The sequence below is a fragment of the Pseudonaja textilis genome, chromosome 7 (genome assembly GCF_049901715.1).
Source record: "Pseudonaja textilis isolate UNSWEBS1 chromosome 7, rPseTex1.2, whole genome shotgun sequence".
NCBI lineage: Eukaryota > Metazoa > Chordata > Lepidosauria > Squamata > Elapidae > Pseudonaja > Pseudonaja textilis.
In genome coordinates this window covers 19,705,378-19,723,187 of record NC_141996.1, presented here as the reverse complement: position 1 = coordinate 19,723,187, position 17,810 = coordinate 19,705,378, and the positions used below count along the sequence as shown (strand labels likewise).

At 36.8% G+C, this 17,810-nt stretch overlaps 1 long non-coding RNA gene across 1 annotated transcript in view; it reads left to right on the top strand.

The window, feature by feature from the left end:
* Positions 1-931: 931 nt before the first annotated feature.
* LOC148125255 (uncharacterized) overlaps positions 932-17,810 on the top strand; it is a 46,104-nt gene continuing 29,225 nt past the window's right edge. The window contains exon 1 of the long non-coding RNA XR_015744405.1: positions 932-1,247. This is a non-coding gene — a long non-coding RNA (uncharacterized LOC148125255). The remainder of the gene's footprint in view (positions 1,248-17,810) is intronic.

Sequence of the window (17,810 nt, the reverse complement as noted above, 5' to 3'; positions counted from 1 at the left end):
ATAATAATGTATGTATTTTGACTTAACTTGAAATAAATTTAACCAAATATTAAAAATTCCACCTAAAATTATTATTACAATTATGCTACATTTGTCTTGGGGCTGCTTTCATTGTTGCTTTTCCATTGCATTACCTACAGGACAAAGATAGACCTGTGAGATTCCTAAGTATGTATATTTAACCAACAGATGGCTTTAGCATACATTGCATATACAGAATAAATGTCATCTGAAACCCAGAATGCATTCTCTTTGCATGACAGGGCTCCCACGGATGGTTCTGCTAAAAGCAGCACAGAACATAATACTGCATAAATATTTTATGATTACCATTGAAATGGTAAAATCAATGCAGATGTTCTTCTCATGTAATAAATGTAATCCTCGATTATGCATCATTGGATTCTGCTTGGTTTTAGCTCATATTGTCAAAACATGGGCCATTGTGCCTCATAGGTAAAATTCTTACAGCAGGAAGCACTTGAATCCATTTACATGAAAGTCATTGCATAAATAACAAAAGTCACTACAAAGGATTAGAATTGTGATCAGAATTGCCCATAGCAGTTCAGCCTGGACATTGAGAAATTTCTGTATGGTATACACACAAGTCTTGGCATTGCCTGCTGCTGTTTTTTTTTTTAATTTTTACTTGTTATCCTATTATTATGGTTTTTTCACGCTGGATTTGGCATTTTTGTTTGCCTATTGAGTCCTTTCCTGTGATAGACAGATGTGAATGATGGTGTTACAGATATAGGATGTAAGTAAGCTGTTCCAAGTTGCTTTTTGCAGTTAATTGACTGGTAACGAATTTGTCAGTGCCATTTCCAATAGTAGTTAATGGTGCTCCAATTGTTTTAAGAGTGCATCCAAGGTGCCTATTACTATTGGTACTACCCTTGCTTTCTTTTGCCAAGTTTGCTCTATTTCTATTTGCATGTCTTTGTATTTTGTAAAATATCCTCTTCTTGTTGGGTCATTATTTCTTTGTTTTCAATTGTTACTTTTTTGCATTTAATTAATGTTAAAACTTGTTGCAGAGACTTCAAGGAAAGAAATGCTAAACTGAAGATGACTACTGTGGAATGAAGAGTTGGCAGGTAGAGTGATTCTTTGGAATTCTTCTCTGGATAAGGACTTGAGATTGCCCACAAGTACTCCAGACAGTTTGATTCTTTTGAGGAGACCACAAGTTAGTAGTGTGTGGCAGGTTTAGAAGGAATAGCCATCTTGCTCAAACCAAGGTCTGTGCCTTTAATGGAATAATAGTTTTGCATGCTTCCATTTCTAATTACTTTGGAAATTGCTTGTTAATTGTTTTTCAGCTGTTGGGAACTTTTAGACTGACAAATCTGAAAACACCGGGCGAGTTTCTGTCAATCATTAGCGAAATAAATTTTAAATACAAGTTTAAGGATCAAAAAAGTAATAAACAGAACTATGATTCTAAAAACTTACAAATAGAGTAAAGATCCAGATTCAATGGAATTAATTTTAAGAACCCTTTCCTGTGGAAAAATGTTTTTGTTTTGATTTCTTAAAAAACATGACGTGATGGGGCTTTAAAGGTTGGACACTAGAGGGAACTAGAAGGAGCTAAAGATTAATACAGAATGGAGCAAAATATTTTAATACTGGACATATTGAAAGATACTTTTGACTGAGAAGTTAATTTTAAAACTGTTTGCCTCTATAGGTAGACTGTGTTTTAAAGAAATTATGGAATAGGAATCTATTTTACTAGACAAGACTGACACTGATCTGAAATTGGTTTTAAGAATGATATGGAAAAATATCCTACAATGGACATACAAAAAAACCTGGCTGATGTCTTAACAATTAAAAAGGATTTTTAGAGTGATGAGGATAATTATATTAATTATATATTAGATTTACAGAAGAGGCATGATAAAGCCTTGAAGAATTTTGTGACAATGAACAAAGAAAAAATAAAAATAAATAAAGTTTTATGATATTATCTGAGGAATTAAAGATATTTTAAAGATTGTTAAAATAATATTGGCTTGTTGGATGAAAATTAAAATAAATATATTGTTATCTCCAGTAATCCTTAACGGATTTTTGTTGATCAGGGATGACAAGGTTTTGTTTATAGATAAAAGATAGTATATGAGAAGAAATAATCATTTCTTGTATTTTAAAAGAAGGCAATAAATTATTAAAATTGTTTAATAATGTTTGTTGTGATAAAAGGGAAAATAATTGCCTTATATTATTTTCCTTTCCTTTCCTATATTCATGTATTTTCTTTTCTTTTTTTACCAGTTTTTCTATTTCCTTTTCCTGTACCTTCCATTTTTATTATGTTTCTGTTAGTCTTTTATTGCTGTATGAGTAATTTTTAATAAAATTTTAAAAATAAATTTAATTTTAAAAATAATGTTAGTACTTTTAAGGCACTGAATACTGCAAATGTAAAAAGGCAGGCAGGCAGGCTGGGAGACAAACATGTTGTTCTTGTCCATGATTTTTTACTGAACAGTCTAGATCATCTAAAGTTTTTACCATTAAAATGCCTAAAAATACATAAGGCTGCCTAAAATTACAGGGGGAAAGAAAGAATGGTCCCAAAGCTGCTATTTTTCTAATAGCAGTTCCCCATCAAGTGGCATTTAACACGATTTCGAATCTGAAGGAATTCTTCTGTATGTCAGTCCTAAGGCAATGTCTAGACAATTTGTTGGGTGGCTCTCAAGTTCCAATATTATCTGGGAGAGTAAAAAGTTTTTCTTGGCTCCTCTTTCTCACCATTCACCGCTTTATAATGTTAAACCTCTCACCTCAAATGTCCTAGCTGGAACTGCCTAGGCCTCCTTACGCAGGCGTCAGTGGTCCAACAGAAACCTCCTCAATCTAGGTAGTCTAAGGTGAAGAGAAGCCCATATTGCTAAATGTATATGGAACACTTTTGCTAGAAAAGAAGGAGGGGGAAAGCCAAGAATTCTTGACACTTTCAAAAATGTGACATTTACACACACACACACATACACACACATAGAATGACTGGGACTTCCTTCTTGATAATGGATCTGCGACAGTGGTGGGATTCATTTTTTTTTACTACTGCTTCTGTGGGTGTGGCTTGGTGGGCGTGGCAGGGGAAGGATACTGTAAAATCTCTAGTCAGAGGTGGTATTTGCCAGTTCCCCAAACTACTCAACATTTCTGCTACTGGTTCTCCAGAACTGGTCAGAACCTGCTGAATATCACCTCTGATCTGCGGAGAGTTTACAGACTCAAATCTACTCTTGGCAGAAATCAGTTATTGTGGCTAAAATGAGATGAGAACTTATTTTCAGAACACTTCTCCCTGACCTGGCAAATGGCAGGGTCCTCTTTGCATAATCTGTCAGACCAAAAATTAACTACTACTGTCTATATACAAAGCCCCTAATCCCATCCTTGCTGAAAAAATTAAAGTACATGTAGTCCTTGACTTACAACAGTTCGTTTAGTGATTATTCAAAGTTACTGAAAAAAAAAAAGTCTTATGACTGGTTTTCACAGTTACGATCTTTTGTGACATCCCCATGATCATGTGATCAAAATTCAGATGCTTGGCAACTGATTTATGCTTATGACCGTTGCAGTGTCCCAAGGTCATATGATAACTTTTTTTGACCTTCTGACATGCAAAGTCAACGGGGAAACCAGATTCATTTAACACTAACTTATCAACTGCATTGAGTCACTTAAGGACTGTGGCAAGAAAGGTCATAATATGGGGCAAAACTCACTTAACATATGGCTCACTTAACAACAGAAATGTTGAGTTCAATTGTGATCATAAGTTGAGAACCACCTGTAAATTAACAAAGGCAAGTTAAAATTGACTAGAAGCAACTAAGATTCCCCTCTATGTAATCAACTAAGGCAGACCTAGTAAGGAAATTGCAGTAAGTAATTGAATGATAGGTGTCTAGTCCTACCAATGTTTCTTCTCTTGCTAACAAGAAACAATAGTTACTTCCAGCTGGTTATGTGTTTCTTAACAAGAAAATGGCTCTCTTTACACAATCAAGTTGAACCAATTTTCCCTGTACAGCTAGTCTTTCACTTACGACCACAAAAATTGAGCTCAAAATTTCTGTTGCTAATTAAGACAGCTGTTAAGTGAGTTTTGCCCCATTTTATGACCTTTCCTGCCACAGTTGTTAAGTGAATCAATGCAGTTGTTAGGTTAGTAATATGGTTATTAAGTAAATCTGGCTTCCCCACTGACTTGGTTTGACAGAAGTTCACAAAACGGGATCACACGACCCCAAGGACACTGCAAATGTCGTAAATATGGGTCAATTGCCAAGCATCTGAATTTTGATCACATGACCATGGGGACATTATATCAGTCATTAAGTGTGAACAATTGTTATAAGTCACTTTTTCTCAGTACTGTTGTAAGTTTGGTCACTAAATGAACTATTGTAAGTTGAAGGCTATCTGTATTGTCCCAAGACCCTAAGAGCAAATCAGAATCCTATAATTTCTTACCCCATAATTCAAAATCCAAAAGATCTGATTTGTATTGTTCTCTGTTTCTCTTCCTTTGTAAACTAGAACCAATGAGTGTCGTTCCAATAAAGTGTGATCTTCCTTCTCAGATCCTTCTCTCCATTTTTCACATCCATAAAAAAATCATTTTGTTTCTTTCTGTGACTATACTGATTATCTTTCAACTTCGGGAGGGATAGGAAAAGAGGGAGGTATGTTTAAATCTCATGCACTCTTTTGACAGCACTTGGTTGTTCCAACCCCTGATTTTTTTTTTCAGAAAGCCAAATAATTAAACTAGAGAAAATACAGTGTATTTAGTCCCAAGACATGCCGATGTGGCTCTTCAGGTGTAGATGATTGAAGTAGGGGTGGCAAGTCACAACAGCATCTTATTAGTTGTCTGCTAAATAAATAAAATAGTGTCATTTCAGATGGAAGAGCAGTGTTTTGCAACATTATTAGCTGTATTCTTTAAAACTTAGCCAAATTGTTCAAAAATTGGACATGGGGAAAATGCACACTTGGAGTAGGATACAGCATGTAACTATTTCTATGTTGAGGTTAGAAAGTTTAGTAGTGTAAGGTCATCAACTTTAAGATCAAGACTAGGAATCTTGATGGCTGTAGATTATTTCTGGTGTCCAAGACACCAAGCTCTCCATCAGTCATTTAATAATGCAAGGAAGAGGTGGAATCAGGCAGATACTGCTATTTCATCCAACCTGGAGCTGCACCATAATACTCTGAATTTTGAAGCTGGAAGTGCTCCACCAAAGTAACATGGGCTACTTGCAAGACTTTCAGTTATTCCCACACATCAGGGAATCAGAATTCTCCAGTTAGACCTTATTAGGTGAAAAGATCTGCTATATTGTCAATACACAGCATTACTTTTTGCTGATGTACAAAGTGGGGCGTGGAATCAAAATCAGGAATAAAGAACATAGGGTATCAATTTATTCATTGGCTCATGTACTGTGATTCTTATTATGACTGTATATGCAATTGGTAACAATAATATAAACATGCCCTTTTACTACTGGCACGTAAGTATGTAGGAAGCAGAATCAATTTTTCAATTTTGGCATTTTAAAAGTTTTCACTACATTCTTCCATGGAACATTCCATTCTTTTTCTTTTATTTTTGACGATTAAGTTCTGCTTTTATGTTTTCTCTAATGATTTATGGCCTTATCGTGCAGTCATTTTTATCTCTTAAAAACACAATTTCTTTCAGGATGAGATTTTAAAAACTGGATGCTACCAGGAATCCATTGTTTTGCTGACTGTTCTTTGATAAACACTTATCAGATTCTACCCATATTTATTGATTCTTTGAATAGAGATATGAACTGTAGTGTTGTTCCTTGTAAGAAAACCCACACTGGGTTGATGGATTGGCGAATTGTTTTTATGGAATATTTGCTAAGTTATTAAATGCTTTTGTTTATTAGTTAGTTTCTACTTACTGGATCTCCCTAAATCTTACTATAGAAGGCATTAGTAAGCTTTAGGGAGCTTACTATAGAATGTCAGATGCCATTTTAAGATGCTCTCCTCGGGCTAGAACTATTTTGGCAGGAATTGTCAGGCCATCCCAAACAAATGGTTGTCCAACCTTTCTTTGAAAACCTCAGGATAAACCACCTGCAATTCAGGAGGTCTATGTTCTGCTGCTTTGATAGCTCTTATCATTGGAAAATTCCTTATTTCAAATGTGGATAAATCTTTGAACAATTTCCACTTATTGGATCCATCTTATCTTCAGAAGCCATGTTGAGCAAATTCACACTCTCTCCTCTGTGGTAGCTCCTTAAGTACTGAAAGACTACTATCAAGCCTCCTCTTAGTAAGATTACTAAATCTTACTGGTGAGCAATGACTGTTGCAGATAGACTTATACATTTTATTTATTAATTAATTTTTATGCTGCAAATCTCCCCATCAAGGTGAACTCTTACATATTGGCAAAAAAATAAGAAAATAAAATACAATCTGAATAGTCAAGTCCTTGTTGAAGATCCAAACTCTGTAAAGGATCTTGGAGTACTCATCTCTAATGATCTAAGTGCTAGAGCCCACTGTAACTACATAGCCAAAAAGGCATTAAGAGTTGTAAACCTAATCCTGCGTAGCTTTTTCTCTGGTAATATCACACTACTAACTAGAGCATACAAAACATTTGCTAGAACAATACTTGAATACAGCTCAACAGTCTGGAACCTGCATTATGTCTCTGATATTAACACAGTTGAGAAAGTCCAGAAATATTTCACAAGAAGAGTTCTCCACTCTTCTACTTGTTGCAGAATACCTTATGCCACCAGACTTGAAATTCTATACCTAGAAAACCTTGCATTACGCCATCTTCAGTCTGATCTAAGTATAGTACATAAAATTATACATTGCAATGTCCTACCTGTCAATGAATACTTCAGCTTCAACCATAACAATACAAGAGCAAACAATAGATACAACCTCAAGGTAAACCACAGCAAACTTGATTGCAGGAAATATGACTTCAGCAACAGAGTGATCAATGTCCGGAATACTCTATTTGACTCTGTGGTTTCTTCCCCAAACCCACAAAACTTTAACCTTAGACTGTCTACTATTGACCTCACCCCTTTCCTAAGCGGTCTGTAGGGGTTGTGCATAAGCACACTAATGTGCCTACATGCCCTGTTGTTTCTTTTTTTTTCTTATTCTTATCCATTTCTTATCGTATCCATTTCATGTATTCATAACCATGACAAAATAGATAAATAAATAAAAAATAAAAACTCTGGCTAGCTAGTTTTCCTAAACAAAATCATTGAAGTCTCCTGGAATATTATATATTCTCCTTGTTTAGGAGCCAATAGAATCAACCAAATTTTCAACAGAAGCAAGAACAAGCAGCAGAAAACTGGCTTTAGATATGAATGCCTAGGTAAAAGAAGGACAAATTGACAAATTATTCAGTTTTCCCGATAGTTATAAATTCTAGGCCTTGTAGTAAAATTATCAGTCTGGGAAAAAATACTTTAAAGATTAAGAGGAGTTGAAGTTGATTGATTGATTGATTGATTGATTGAAGATTGATTTGTTGTCAGCTTTCATATGCCACCTACTTGAGCAAATCTAATTAATAGCAATTTTTAAAAATACTACAGAGATTGTCTTCTAGAAATATTCTATAATGTGTTTCATTGTGCTGTGTTTATGAAGGATGCCACTAATGACCTTTTGATAGCCAAAGTCTAATTGCTCTTGGAAAAAAAGGCCTCTTGAAATTATAAAAATCTTGTAATTCACAAAAAAAGATTGATCAAGTGAGTGGGTTCAATATTCTGCCTTTAAGAAAGTATGTGTGTATGTGTGTGTGTTGTGTATTTCTCCTGAGTGCCTGGGGAAAAATATGTTCAAGAACAAAGAGAATTCTAAACTGCTTATTAAAAACAAAGGTATAATTCAATGGTCCTACATTTCCTCCAATGCATTATAGATGGTTTTACAAGACCATGTTATGAAGAGGATTTTATGAATCTGTAATTTGGACTAGGTAGTTAGGTACTGAAAATCTATGAGTCATCCCTTGTTTTTGCATGCGGGTTAGTAAATCAGTTGTTTATATTCATCCTAGACATAAAATGTGCCAATGCTATATAAGTTCTCCTTTTTTCACCTAATAATGGCATTTGTGTTACATTATAAAATTACATTTCATAATCAACCATAACTGCCCTTCATCTACAGATAATTCCCACTGAATATAGCTTCAAACTAAAAGCACTCTAAATCTAATTCAAAGACTTTCCTTAAGCATTTTTTCCACGAACATCTTTACTTTTCAAGGTTTTGTCAGTGCTTCCTATAAAAAAAGAAATATAGAAACCAGACCTTTGACTTCATAATTCCTGATTAGATACAATGGCAATCTGGAATGTTGCGACATGCATTAAAATGAGTGGGACTTTAATCCCAGAGTAATGGCCTTCAGTTTGATCCCCTAGCTTCCTGGTGACATTGAAATCTGTTGGTTATAATTTCTGATTGCCTGAGAAGGACAAATCAAACAATATTACTCTTTTGAACAATAGTTTCTTCAGTGCATGTGGGAAACGCAGGATCAGGAAAACAGATTTTTTTTTTAAGGAAAAATGTTTAAGGGAAAAAATCAAATTTAAAATGGGAGATTGAGATAGCTGTATGATTATGAAAATAAATTAAAAGAGCAAAGTTAGGAAGTAGAACAAAAGGCCAACTAAGAGCTGATTGAGTCTAAATATTTTATTTTATTTATTTATTTATTTGATTTGTCAATCGCTTACAAGATAGTAGGTATAAGTATAAACTTGAGTAAGAATACAGGAAATAGGTACGAATACATGGGGACAATAGGACAGGGACAGTAGGCATGATTGTGCACTTATGCATGCCCTCTTAGGAATGGGTTGAGGTCAAGAGTGGATACTTTGAGGTTAAAGGAGTGGGGGTTAAAGGATGTAACAACAAAGTCAGGTAGTGCATTCCAGGCATTGATCACTCTGTTGCTGAAGTCATACTTCTGCAATCAGGTTTGGAGCGGTTTACATTGAGTTTGTATCTGTTGTGTGCTCTTGTATTGTTGTGGTTGAAGCTGAAGTAGTCACTGACTGGTAGGACATTGTAGCAGATAATTTTATGTGCTATGCTTAAGTCCAACCGTAAGCCCAAAATCTCAAACCTGGTGATACAAGGTATTCTGTTGCGAGCAGAGGAGTGTAGTATTCTTCTTGTGAAATACTTCTGGACTCACTCAATTGTATTAATGTCCAATATACAGTGCAGATTCCAGACTGATGAGCTGTATTCAAGTATTGGTCTAACAAAAGTTTTGTATGCTCTAGTTAGCAATTCAATATTTCTGGAGGAGAAGCTTCATAAGATTAGATTTACAACTCTTAATGCCTTTTTGGCAATGCTGTTACAGTGAGCTCTGGTGTTTAGGTCATTTGATATGAGTACTCCAAGGTCCTTGACAGAGTGAGGATTGTCAACAAGGTCATATCTGCCTAGATTGTATTTGATGTAAGGGGAAAATAATCAAATTTAAAATGGGAGATTGAGATAATAGAATAGAATAGAATAGAATAGAATAGAATAGAATAGAATAGAATAGAATAGAATAGAATAGAATAGAATAGAATTCTTTATTGGCCAAGTGTGGTTGGACACACAAGGAATTTGTCTTGGTGTAAATACTCTCAGTATACATAAAGGAAAAGATACATTCATCAAGAGACAAGAATCATAAGGTACAACACTTAATAATAGTCACAGGGTACAATAAGCAATCAAATCATACTAGGAAACAGTCAATATAAATCGTAAGGATACAAGCGACAAAGTTACAGTCACAAGTGAGAGAGGATGGGTGATAAGGGGTGATGAGAAGATTAACAATAATTGTAGTGCAAACTTTGTAAATAGTTCAACAGGGTTGAGGGAATTATTTGTTTAGCAGAGTGATGGCGTTTCGGAAAAAACTGTCCTTGTGTCTAGATGTTCAGGTGTGCAGCGCTCTATAAAGTCGTTTTGAGGGTAGGAATTGAAAAAGTTTATGTCCAGGATGTGAGGGGTCTGTAAATATTTTCACAGCCCTCTCTTTGACTCGTGCAGTACGATTATGAAAATAAATTAAAAGAGCAAAAGTTAGGAAGTAGAGCAAAAGGCCAACTAAGAGCTGTTTGAGTCTAAATATTTTAAAACAGGCAACTAAAAACAGGCCTTAATTTGGAGGTTCTCTGTATGGTGTCCCAATAAGAGCCAATATCTGACACTGACACTTCTCATGGTACTCATCACGACTCTTCTAATGGAGAAAAAATGTTCTGCTTTTAAAAAACAAAATTGAAAAGCTGGCTTATTGCAGAGCTTAGCTTGCTATGTTATCTGGAGTTCTCTAAGAACAGGGATCTTCAAACTAAACAGCTTTAAGACTTGTGGACTTCAACTCCCTGAATTCCTCCTCCAGTCATGTTAGCTCAGGAATTCTGGGAGTTGAAGTCCACAAGTCTTAAACTTGCCAAGTTTGAAGACCCTTGCCTAAGAAGGTCTCTGACTTTTCATGGGCATCATTAATATGCTTGGAAAATAAAAGTGTAAGCGACTGCAGATTCTTTCATTGCAAATGTGCCCATTTCTCCAGGACAAAAACAAGGAGAAGAGCAATTTATTTATTTATTTATTTGATTTGTCAATTGCTTACAAGATAATAGGTATAAATATATACATAGTTATGAATCCATGAAATGGGTACATATAAGAAAATAAAAGAAACAATAGGACAGGGACAGTAGGCACGTTGGTGCGCTTATGCATGCCCCCTACAGACCTCTTAGGAAAGGGGTGAGGTCAATAGTAGACAGTCTAAGGTTAAAGTTTTTGGGGTTTGGGGAAGAAATTACAGAGTCAGGTAGAGTATTCCAGACACTGACCACTCTGTTGCTGAAGTAGTATTTCCTGCAATCAAGTTTGGTGCGGTTAACCTTGAGTTTGTATCTATTGTGTGCTCTTATGTTGTTATGGTCGAAGCTGAAGAATTCATTGATAGGTAAGTCATCCCAATGTATGATTTTATATACCATACTTAGATCAGACCAAAGACAGCGTAATGCAAGGTTTTCTAGGTCGAGAATTTCAAGTCTGGTGGCAGTTATGTAGTTATAAGTGGGCTCTAGCACTCAGATCATTAGAGATGAGTATTCCAAGGTCCTTTACAGAGCTTGGATCATCAATAAGATCTTGACTATTCAGCTTGTATTTTATTTTCTGATTTTTTTTGGCAATATGTAAGACAGAACATTTATTTGTTGCCATTTGTTTGACCATTCTGATACATAGTCAAGATCTTTTTGAAGGGTAGCAGTATTGTCTGTGGTATTGAACAGCTTTACAACATCAGCGAAAAGAATGCAGTTGCTCTTAATATGATCACAGAGGTCATTTATGTAGAGTATGAAGAGAGTTGGTCCTAGAACACTGCCTTGGGGGACACTACTATTGACAGGTACAGAATTTGATAGGACACTCCCAATTTTGACCATTTGTTGTCTGTTTGACAGGAATGCTTCTATCCAGTTATGCAGTTGTCCAGAGATACCATAAGATTTAAGTTTTAGGAGTAGTTTGATGACTCTTTTGACTTCAAGTAAAAATATGTTGTAATGGTCTTCAACAGTATTGCATCCAGTGAATAGAGATTGCCAATCAAGGGATGAGAAATCGTTGTCTATAAGATCATAGTTGCCTTTTTTTGAAGTTATAATTGGGGATTATGTCATTGTGATGATTTTTGTGTGGGCGTATGTTGAGACAAAAGTCAATCATATTGTGGTCACTGCTGGAAAAGGGTTCTTTAGTTTGTATTTCATAAATTAAATTCAAACTATTGCAGAAGATGAGATCGAGGCAGTTGTTTAGTCTAGTGTTGTTGGTTACTAGTTGTTCCAGTCCCAGTTTTGTAACAGCATTGTAGAAGGTTGTGTGTATGGGTTCAGTTGTACATTCATTTAGGGTCCAGTCAATATGAGGTAAATTGAAATCACCAAGAAAGATAAAAGCATGTGGGCAGGATGCTGCCCATGTTAGTAGTGTATTTAGTTTGTTTAGATGTTCGATGTCATAATCAAGTGCTCTGTAAGAATCGAAATGTGATATTTAAGGATAGTTCACAGGTGATGGTCTCAGGAAGAGCAAGCTCCTGGGTAATTTGGATGTTTTTTAGATGTAAGGACTTTTTATAGAAGATAGCAACACCACCTCCTCTTCGAATTTCACGATCTGATCAGTAAACATGATAGTCTCTTACTGTGGTAATGGGGTTAGGGAGAGATGCGTTGAGCCATGTTTCACAGACAAATATGATGTCGAATTTAGCCATATTTAGTAAGAGGAGAAATTCAGGTATTTTTTTCGCAAGGCTTCTTGCATTGAGTAGCTTGCATTTAAGACCAGCAATTTGTTCTGTGCTGACTCCATAGTCTATCCCTCTGTAGAAGTCTTTTTTTTTTAGAAGGCCCATGGCAAGCATGCAAAGTTCAAAAAGTTTTGGGAGTTTAGCTGAATGTCTAGTGGGGGTTTTTTTAATAAATAAAATTGGATCAATGTGATTTTATTTCCTTGATTATAACCAAGTATTTTCCTATAGCTTATATACAGTATTCCTTAGCATTTACTCTAATCCTTCTTAAATATTTTAGAACTATTATATTTTCCTTTTTATCTGAATTAATTGTAGTGTTGTGTTTTATCAGCTGCTCTATGACCTGCAGCCCTTGGTCAATTATATTGAAAGCTTACATTATTTTGTAAAACAAAGTTGTGCACACCAATCTTCTTTAAGTTAAATAGGCCCAGATGATCCAACATAGTCTTTCCCAATGTGACATCCTCCAAATGTATAAGGAACTACAATTCACATTAAATTCACAAATGGGAATTACAAAAGTTGAATTTTTTTCTAATTTTGTAAATATTGGGTCAGTATATTATTTCCAACAATATACCGACCCAATAAGAAATGATGTCACATAAAAGCTCATATTTCTGGTAATGAGAGTATCCAAGAATTGTAATGGAACAGTTAAAAATATAAAAAATTACAAACATGAAAAATAACTATTGTATTTCAAACTTTCCTCAAAATGAAAAAATAGAAAGCCTCTTTCAGATGATTAGGATACCAGGCAAGCCTCATTAATGTGATGGAATGTTCTGCTAAAAACATGCTACGTTACAAAAACTAGTGAAAGGGTAAAACTAAATATGTTTCTTCTTGTCTTCACTTTCCTGTTTATCATCATTAAAGACGGCTTAGTGTCAGTGGTATGCGAAGCAAAAACATTTTGAAATGCAGTGCAGAACTAACCATCATGAACGTGACAAAATTCTTACAAGACAAATATTTCTAATTTTCGGAAACTAGCCAAATTCGGGAAACAAATGTCAAGAATTCACAAAGCTGTAGTTTCAGGCTTATCATATGGCAACTGGTTACAGGGCATATTGTTGCGTTTTGAAACACAGTATGCACCATGGTTTAAGGATGAAGTTCAGTCAAAAAAACCAAAGATATGCTGCATTGAGTTTTATTAGCTAGGCAATGGACCTAAAAGGGAATTAAGCGTGATCAATCTTTAGCTTTTATCTGGAGACTAAAGATTATAAGAAACTAGCAGTGTATGACAAGTAAATTTGGATAAGAAAATTCAAGATTGGGAAAAGTGAGTGTCTGGGGGGCGGGGAGACTGATTTTGTGTTTGGGGGTTTGTTGGATTTGTTCTTGAGTTTGTATATTCTTGGGTTTGTGGTTCCCAAGAAATTCTAGTTGCATGCTTATCTTTACAAGGTAACAAGATAAAGTCTCTCCAAGAGCAGAGAGATGCAGAAAGTAAAACCAGTGGGAAAAATGGATGACAAAGAAATAAAGATGCCACTGTGCCCAGAAATAATAATAATGAAAAATCTGTTTAGAAGAACTTAAGGCCAGTTATACTGATAATGTCTAACCCAGTGGTGGGTTTCAAAAAGTTTTCCTACCGGTTCGGTGTGAGCACATGCTTTGCGTGCACGCAGCATTTGCAACTCACCTTCTGCTGCAAACCCTGTGTGTAAAACAGCTGATGCGTGGCAATTGGTTGTGTCGCGCGAAGCAACTGAGGTTGAAAAGCAGGAAACAAAGCCGGAGATATATAGAGCCAGGGTGGTTGGGAGGGCCCAGCAGCTGATCATCGGAGCGAATTGGTTTGCTCACAGATGATCCTCAGAGCTATCCGTTTGGCCATACGGGGCCAAACCGGTAGAATACCACCACTGGTCTAACCATGATTTTTACTTGATTCTTAGGAAGTTGTTCAAATGCCTAGAAACATTTTCATTGCAGACATTTTTGAATGAGCAGTTTATCTAAATCCATTTTGATCTGTTTATACACTGTATAGTCACAGAATGAGAATTGTTCCTTTTTATGGATGATCTATGTCAAGATTGGACATTAGAGTCCAGTACATCCTTATTGGCTTAATCTGACCTTTCTGAAACTTCTGCTTTTATTAAACCCCTAGTTGGGAAGTACATTTAGTTGTTTTATTTAATGACACAAATTTACATGGCTGCCCAAACTCACACATTGTGGCCCTGAGCAATGTACAACATTAAAATTTCACAATGAAAGAACCCCACCCACCCTAATGGAGTGGGAACTGCACAGTCAAAACAGCCACTTGATCAGCAGCTCCAGATCAACCTGGTGCCTCCTGGCCTTCTGGTGGAGCCATGTCTTCAGGGAATTCTGGAAAAATATAAGGGTGGAGCAGAGGTGGTATTCAGCAGGTTCTGACCAGTTCTGGAGAACCAGTAGTGGATATTTTGAGTGGTTCAGAGAACTGGCAAATCCCACCTCTGACTGGCCCCGCCCCCATCTATTCTCTGCCTCCCGAGTCCCAGCTGATCGGCTGGATCTTCTTTTGTTGCCCTGCACAGGAGAACGGAGCTGGAAAGTAGGTTAGTGGGATGGGATGGGGAATGGGATTTTGCAGTTACCTTCCCCCAGGAATGCGGAGGGAATGGAGATTTTACAGTATCCTTCCCCTGGAGTGGGATGGGAATGGAGATTTTACAGTATCCTTCCCCTGCCATGCCCACCAAGCCATGCCTACCAAGCCATGCCACCCACCAAGCCACGCCTACAGAACTGGTAGTAAAAAAAATTGAATACCACCACTGGGGTGGAGCCAATCTTACCTCCAGGAGAATAATATTCCAAAAGGAAGGAAGCCACCACAAAGAAAGCCCTTTTCGTTGGTGCCACTAGGTATACTTCCTTAATATTTGGGATTCACAATACACCTTGCATTCCCACGCCAATGGATTGTGTGGATGTTACTGGGGAGAAGCAGTCCTTCAAATCACCTGATCACAAACCATGCGGGGCTTTAAAAGTGATAACCAGCATCCTGAATTGGACACAGGAGCAAATCAGTAACCGATGCAACTCCTACAAAGGAAGGTAATACATACACAAATCTTTAATATGTTGGCCACTGCATTTTGAGCCAACTGAAACTTCCAGGAACTCTTTTAGGAGCGTTTCAGATTCTAAAGGACTTATGTTCCCTCTTTTCACCCTGCAACTGTCTTCAGATTCAGTACAAAGGCAAGATAGGAAGAGCAAACACAGTAGCTGCATTTCTATTAAAAGTATCACCTGAGTAAACAAAGCAAGCTAACACTGAAGAAAATATAATTATAAAATGTGGATAAAGTGTTTTTTTCCTTCACTGGCTTCTTGACAAAACTCTACTGAAATAATGGCAGTGTTTCTAATCTTTGCCTTGGGTAAATTTCATGCTGTTTGATGAGAGGTTTCCCAATTTAACATAAATACTGAACATGCATAATAATATTATAATATCATAGAAAGCAGGCAGCTTTTATGAGATTGTGGGGGTAGATTTTCAGTTATAATGGAGATTTCCTCCCACAAAGAGGGCTTTCTTTCGGCATACAGTAGACAGCCACTCCCTCCTTTGGGATATTAAAAGGAACAATTCTTGAACAGAGGGAGGCTCTTGCTGTGCAGGGAAAGAATGATAATCAAGTGCCTTTGAAATAATCAGAGATAAAATGCTAATTAGGCCAGAATAACAGAAAAGAATAGTGTGAACATTTGTAAAGAAGTCGGTGTGAATTAGAAACATGGCAACACTTCACAAAGTGGGGAAAGGCTTTGAATTATTTAAAGTTAAGAAAAGCAAGAAATGTTATGATACAACCTATTCAACAGCTTTCAAACCAAACTGTTTTTAGCAATGTGATTGCACTGATTTGTTACTCTCTTCTTCCAGGAGTTTTCTAAAATTCCGGTGTAGCCAATACTCCTGAAACTCCCAGGTAGTTCTAGTCCCATCTTAACCAAGATGAACCTTGCTTAGATTCTGAAATCCTGTTAAAGGGATGCATACAGAGGTGGGATCCGACAGGGTTAACTACCGATTTGGTGATTTACGATGTACTTCCCTCCACGCTGGGCGTGCATGTAAATCTTCATCAGCTTGCTGCTTGGACGGCTGAGCAGCGCTGTGTGCAGGGAAGCAGCGTTTGAAAAGGCACTTTTTTCCTGCTTTTTCAACCGTAGCTGTACCACACAAAGCAGCTGAGGTTGAAAAAGTAGGAAATAAAGGTCAGGTAAGAGCCCAGGTGGGCGGCTGGGCCAAAACAGCAGCAGACATAGAACCGGTTCTATGTCTGCTGCTCTTCAGAGCTACCGGTTCTATAGAGCCGGACAGAATCAGTAGAATCCCACCCTGCATATTACTGCTACTACATCAGTATGCTGCTACTACATCAGTTCCCCCAAAACATATTAACAATTCTCATGTTCCAGAAGATCCAATATTAGTTTTTACCTTTGCAGCTAGCATAAATTATTATAAATGCTTAAACTTGTCATGGTAGAGAACCATTTCCCCATGCTGCACCCTACTGTGTAACAGTGAATTCCATTTGAAAGCTGTGTAAACCAGGGCCATTTTAAAAACAAGGAGCCATAAGAAGACAAAGCTGGGACCTTGGCCATCTGCAGTTAGCAAAGGGAAGATCAGTGGAGGATTAAGGCTCACTGGTGCCCTAAACACTGACAAATCTTGGTGCCCTCCTCCTTTATACATACTGTACAAATGAAGCCAAGCTTAGGCTACAAAAAAGTTTTCATTTTTGGGGGCCTGGTGCCCTAAGCGCATGCTTAGTCTGCTTAATGGTTAATATACCACTGGGGAAGGCATTCAAAGGCATACTAGGCATCCAAGGGGAAAACCTTTTCCATAATATAATGACTATATATCTGGACTGGTCACCGGGACCAAAGATTTGTCTTCCAAGCTTTCAGGTTCATCTGAGCCTATCTTCAGGGAACTTCTCTCTAGCCTCTCTAACTTCTCTCTAGAGAGAAGTTCCCTGAGGATGGGCTCCAGCACAAGTCCAAAAGCTCAGAAGACAAAACCTCTGGTCGCGGTGACTGACCCAGATTGGATCTGGCAACATTCTCCTAGGACACATATATTCACCTTCTGTCTTCAAATATTGAGGGTTGTCACATTGTGGACGGTTTGGATTTATTCTCACTTGATGCACAGGATAAGACTAGAACTAATGGGGTGAAATGTCAATACAGATTGGACATTAGGAGAAACATCTTGACAATGAGATCTTTCCATCAATAGAATAGGTTACCACATGGTGTTTTTTTCGAGGTCTTCAAACAGAGTCATCTA